This window comes from Protomyctophum parallelum, assembly GCF_964188405.1.
Source record: "Protomyctophum parallelum genome assembly, chromosome: 9".
Classification (NCBI taxonomy): domain Eukaryota; kingdom Metazoa; phylum Chordata; class Actinopteri; order Myctophiformes; family Myctophidae; genus Protomyctophum; species Protomyctophum parallelum.
Genome location: NC_139706.1, coordinates 25,120,517 through 25,127,074, shown reverse-complemented (window position 1 = coordinate 25,127,074; position 6,558 = coordinate 25,120,517). Strand labels below are relative to the sequence as shown.

The 6,558-nt window shown below is 41.2% G+C and overlaps 1 long non-coding RNA gene across 1 annotated transcript; it reads left to right on the top strand.

The window, feature by feature from the left end:
* Window positions 1-494: 494 nt before the first annotated feature.
* On the top strand, window positions 495-6,545 carry LOC310864183. The gene is made up of 4 exons (XR_014569723.1): window positions 495-826; window positions 1,183-1,319; window positions 2,754-2,798; window positions 4,068-6,545. It is a non-coding gene; the product is annotated as an uncharacterized lncRNA (long non-coding RNA).
* Window positions 6,546-6,558: the final 13 nt, after the last annotated feature.

The window sequence follows — 6,558 nt, the reverse complement described above, 5'->3', positions numbered from 1 at the left end:
GAGGGGCAGAAAACAGCCTGGTCACGTGGTTCATGTACTCGCGTGAGCCCATAGACCCGTGGATTTACCTGTACTTTGAGATTTTTCCTGTACATTTAAACAGAGAGAGGGGGGGGAGGAGGTAAAGTGTCTAGTTATAGTGAGAGTTGAGGGGGCCTCTTTTGTTTGATTGTGCTGGGTCGTTACTACAACAACAACAACAACAACAACAACAACAGATACACCTGTTGGTGGCGCTGTAACTGGCCAATGTGAAAAGGGTGGAATATATTCCTCAGCCTAGTATGAAAGTCTGTGAAAGATTCCACGTAAATTGCACATTGCCTTCATGATTTGAGTGATTGAGTCTATGTAGAAGAGCCTGGCCCCATGAATGAAGTGAACGGAGTTGTCGTAACTCTGGTGTCTATGGCTCTGGGTGGCAGTCCCGTCCCGTCCCGTCACATGACTGGTAAAAACCGGAACTACATACAACGTGAAATGTGAGTCGAGAACAATGTAAACAAATATAGAGCACACATATCACTCTGCCGTCTATTTACAGTCGCTGACTCGCTGGTCTGTGTCGCAGTGTAGATCGTTTCACAAACACACACAAGGTGAACGATGTTACTGCACTCTGGAGTCGTTGCCATTATTTTATAGCACTGCAGTGGAAGGGAACAGCCTAGGAAAACGTTTAGTTTCTACAACGCCTTCCAGTTCTAGTCAAGCTAACTAAGCTAAATCTAGCCATTATTATTATTTTGTATCTCTTTAAAGAAAAAGGACGTACAGTAAATGAGTCTCGGCGTATCGCACCAATAAGCCCATTGATACATACGGGGTAAGTGGCGTCTATTGTTTTGTAACTTTTGTTTTGTAACGTTTGTTGAGTTAGCAGATGACGTTGAAGTCCGTGATTACTGATTACTGTAACCAAAATATCTTAAACTAGTTTGGCATACAGAAAAATAGCATTTGGCAAGTGGAAATGAGCAGAGAGAAGATGTTATTTTCCATAGCATTAGGAGTTCTAACCAGAATGTTGTTTATTTATATAGCCTATGATATCAATATCAAAACCGCATTTTCCTTCTTGTTAACTGTATGAGTAGGGACAAGTAAAAACGCTTTAATACCTAATCCCTGACAGTTAGGAAACTTTAATCACTGTATATCATTGTCCCACACTGTCCACAGACCCCCAGGATGTTGTGTGAGCTCCTTCTTTCATCACTATGGTTCCTCTTTGTCATTTTCTGGCTGGAGACCATAAGCGTGTGGCTCTTTCTATGTATATTCTATCAGGACCAGGCATTCTACCACTGGGGAGATGGGTAATGTACTGTGCATGATCAATGGCTTCTATGTGCAATGGCAATGATTCACCCAGTTTGATATGCATTAGGCTAGCCCTAGAATGTCTGTGATCTTACAATACATTTCAAGTATTCTCAAATACACACAGCCATAGATGGGTCCCATTTCTTCTTTTGTCAACAAAAGTGCTCTCAAGACGCGTGCGGGTGCTCTAATTCAGCCCTCCTTTGACTATGCTTCCACTCTTGGTTCTTCAGCATCTCAAGCTTCAGACCTCCCAAAACAAACTATTTATCTAGCCCCTTTCCGGACCCTCCGTTACCTTTTCTGAATTTTGGACGACCGCCGTCAAGAAATACTGTGCAGGTGATTATTTTGTTTAAGTGTTGGAGTTTGGAAGCGCTCATTGAAGTCACTAAACGGCCATGCGTACCACCTGTTTTGATTTTGCACATACAGTAATGCAGGAGTCAGCAGCACGACCCGTTAATAAAAACATACATTTCTTAGCAGAAAGTCGCTCATAACATGTCTACAGAGGATAATTCAAGCTTACCCTACAGCTGCAATGTTGGTGAGTTTAACGTTGTTTAATACAAGCAGATCGGAAATTTGATCTGGATCAATGGGCTGTCAATGGAGGATATTGCAACTATAGATTAATCCCATTATAAAAAATCACACCTGTGTGAACTGAGTGATGCGATGCATGCAACTATAGATTTATTGTTATAGTTACTGTACTGTACTGTGTTCTGTACTGTAGTGTACTGTGCTCTGTACTGTACTTTGATTCATTTTGGGTTAGGATTATCGTGTGGGGGTCCCAGGAACTCACCCAGGGGGCCGGCCCGGTTCCGGCGAGCCTTCCCGCGTCCGAAACGATCGAGAAATGACAGACCCCCAGGAACACGCCCAGGGGGTGTTCCGGCAAATTGCGGCTAATGAAACTAGAGGACAACGGAGCAGATTTATGCTGCACAAGTTACTCTGCTAACCGCGCACAGATGGGTCCGATCTATGGCTGTGTATTGGAATACATGAATTGTATGTAAGATCGCAGACATTCTAGGGCTAGCATTAGGCCGCAGACCCCCATTAGATTTTTCTGTGACCCATATCGACACTGTAAAATACTCTTAATATTGTCTTGAGTTACGGATCAATATTATTAACCACTTGATTCAAGTGGTCAAGACTAGCAGATCTACAAGCTAATGGCACCTCACAAATTAATGCAATGATATTTCTGAATCTTAAATATTTGTTACTGTAGAATAGATATTCATGTTAAGATATTTTGTTTGTGTTCCACACTGGAATGAGTACAGTCCTAAGAACATCATGAGAGAGTTGAGAGTTTTCTCTTTTTTACATCATGAGAGAGTTGACATACTTTATGAATATGTTCCATGTGTAAATGTTTTTTTGTTTGTTATTTTATGTTGCAGGGTTTTTGGTGATGACCCTAGCCAAATGCTAAACATGTTGAACAGGTGAGTTGAAATTTGTGTTTAGTATTTCACTTTCAATACTATAGCTGCGTGTCCTTTTTTATAGTCAAATCCAGTGGTTTTCAAACGGTTTGTATTCATAATGAAAATATTTTCACTATTTGTGAAAAATTCAGAAATAATTATAATTACTAGTCCATACCGGTTCGGGGATATGACAATTACCCATCCCTACTCCCCCCCCCCCCCTCCCCCCCCTCCCTTTCTCTCTCTCTCTCTCCCCCTCTCTCTTGCCCCCCTCTCCCCCCTTTCTCTCTCCCCCTTCTCTCTCCGCTACCTCTCTCTCCTTCTCTCCCCCACTTATATTGGCTCATGTGGCGTTCATCGTAGCGGTCCGATATGTCCCATTGCAGGTTGGCGCATGTCATTGCATTGCAAGTGATTCAATTTCATCATTTTATAGATGTATCTAAAGAGCACAAAATAAGTTTCTGAACATGCCAAGTATCGCAAGACTGTCCATCGTCCTGTCCTTTCTTGCAACCAAATCTCACGATACCTCCGAGACAGAAACGATACCTGGTGCTGTTGCCTCAATTAAATTATACTTTGCACATCAAAAAGCAGGTTATTTGAAAACAACCTGTGATATGTCTTCTTCTATATTCCTGAACTGATTATATGAAAGGTCTCCAGCCAGCCTGGTACAGCCATCTCCATTCACTTCCATGTATTACTGTATAATAATACTGTATGTATTATCAAACTTCCAGTGCGAGGTTTGCCACCCATGAGCGTAATGGCACATCCCTAGCGTCCAGTCACGTGACTTGCTTCCTTGCATAGAGTTATACACTGATTCAGAAACGGATCTCATGGTCGCAGGCAACGTATTTCCTGTAGGCGGAGACGACATATCTGCGGTTTCCCCGCACCTCCTTCAATTACAGTGAATGGAAAAGTGACTGATGTTAGTCTGCCTCAAACGTTACTCTTTTACCTGCTTTTTACTAACACTAACATTACAAAGATGCACAGAACATCGGGATGAACCTGTGTAGTTTATGGCTGCTCCAACAGTAGTGGCAACATAAAAAAAAAATTAATGTCAAAATATCTACTGGCTGAGACCAGAGCCATATAGTAATGGTTGAGACAAAGCAGTGAAAGGTCCTAAAAGATACATAATGTCAGTCTTACCCAATACCCAATCATTCTATTTTAGGAACACAAGGCTGCTGTACTTTATACCTCATACTAAGCATATACGTGACCCAAACTTTGTCTGTCTTTCTTTCTTTCTCTCTACAGAGTTGATACCAGTTACAGAGTTGATACCAGTTACAGAGTTGATACCAGCTACAGAGTTGATACCAGCATGCAAAGATCAGTGCAGACCTGAGTCAGAAGAAAAAACACCTGAATGAATTCACAGAAAGCACTGTTCACAGAGATGGAGCTGCGTGTATAATGAACATATGATGATAATCATATTATGCTTCCATTGCACTGGCTACCTATACACCATAGTGCATGGTCAGTTGGTCACTGTCGATGTAAATGGCTGATAAGCGGATGGAAATTTGCAGTAGCTGTTAAAGAACAAATGGAGACCAGGAGGAGATTAATAATGATTAGTGCTTCTTGTTCAAGTATGTAACATTCAACGCACATCTTTCCACTCCAATATTGGTGAAGCTGCATACATGTGATGGAAATGTTTTTGTTGACAAAGTTTGAATGTAAGACCTGCACAGGGGTTAGTTTCCTCATACTGTCATGCTGTGCACCAAATATCTTTGCTGCTTGCCGTTGCATTTTTATAATGGTTTGCTGGAAATCTGTCAGTTAGGCCTTTGAACGTTTTACCAGTTAAAGGACCACTTCACCACTATCTTCATATATGTCCTCACTTAGCCCCTTTCGGGACCCTACATAAAGCTTTTCTGAAATTTTGATGAGTTTTATGTTGGGTCCCTGGTCATAACTATATTTTCGTATGGGAATTCCGGAACGCGGAAGTAAAAATGCTCTCTAAGATTGAATCTGCGCCGTGTGACGGTCTTTTTTTGCTTGAGTTATTCTGAATTCGGGAACTTTAAGTACCTATACATCCCGCTGCAAATATCTCCTGTGGCGCGGAAGCCGTTAAGTATTTTTAATCTTTGTTTGACCGATTTGGTCGCTTTATTTCTTCTTGTTTGTTTACAGTTTATTGTACCGCCTCCCGGTGTGCGGTTGGCTTGTGCGGCTACGTCCCTGCCTCTGATCTGCTCTGTCATAGCTATAGCGCCACTAGCTAGCCAGATAGGCGGTACAATGAGGTGTCAATAAACAAGGAAGGAAGAGAAGAATCAAAGCGACCAAATCGGTCAAACAAATATTAAAAATACTTAACGGCTTCCGCGCCACAGGAGATATTCGCAGCGGCATGTATGGGTACTTATACTAAACATATTCAGAAACGCTCACACGAAAAAATGTCGTCAAAGAGCGCAGACAGGCGCTAAACATGTTGTTTATGTTTAAGAATGGCTGCGTACCAGGTGGCATGGTAGTGGTGCAACAGGACCCAATGCACTGGGTCGAACAAATGTCAGAAACTTCAGTAGCATTGGGTTCTGCTTGGAGGGCTAGTCCTCACTAATAATCATGATAAAATGGCACCATTTTTTCCCTACTCGGTCTGTGTCTCATAGGATGGCTGTGCGCAGTTCATAAACCTGTCCACCAGTGACATCATCTTTAGGCTTTATTTTCTTTTTTTAATATATTTATTTTACAAAAAAAGTTTTGATTTTTATTATCGTGAGAAAGGTGGCTTCCATCGATGATGTCAAAGGTGGACGGTTTTCTGAACTGCCCACCACAGCCCTCCTATGAGACACAGACTGAGTAGAAAAACATTGTGCCATTTTATCATGATTATTAGTAAGGACCTAGTCCTATTATATGAAAATAGATTGAAAAGTGGTGAAGTGGTCCTTTAACACATTCATTTTTTTGAATGGTTGATTTTATATCCTACAATGAGGGTGTAATTATCAACTGTGTGACTGATTAAAATGTTATTTTACAAAAAGTACCCTTGTGTAGATAATCTTGGGCCACGGTCCATCATAGATGGAGAAATAATGTTTATAGTGTCCAGGTTAACTATTCTCTCAATTACTCAGTCAAGAATCAAATGCATGGATTGCTGCTTGGGTGTAAAACGGTGTTCCTCTGGTGCTCTTCAGTTTGGGGATCCTAATAGTTATAGACAGCTGAGGCACTCAAGAGGCTAATATATTTGCAAAATCTTGAATACTTCATGGCTTGAAGTATATTGATGTCACAACAAGTGGAGGAAGTTTCTAGTTGTACATACTGTGTTGAGTAGCCTAGTTGGTACAATATATTGGCCTATACTTTTACATTGTAAATGTTAAAACCAGCTCTACTTGGAAGCTCTACTGTCTATCCTTGTATATTTAATGAATAGAGGGGTGATTCACTGATTTACCAGGGTGGATTTCTTCCACTCCTGAGTCTGACCTGACATCACAAAAGTGCTTTACAGATCTTTTGCCCTTTCTTTGAAATTTATTATTCTCTTGTGTGCCTCAGCCAGGTGTTTTTATCACTTTGAAAATGTTCAATGGAAGTTGGAACTCTAGGCTGGATCCCTTGAGTCAAGTTGAGTGCTTAGCTTGGTGAAAAGGTCCAGAGACCAAGGGCGCTCCTGTAAGCTCATTAGGTCATTGTTAAAGTATGAATATTTGTGTAATAAAGAAAGAATATTGCGCTGATTAGATTGGAA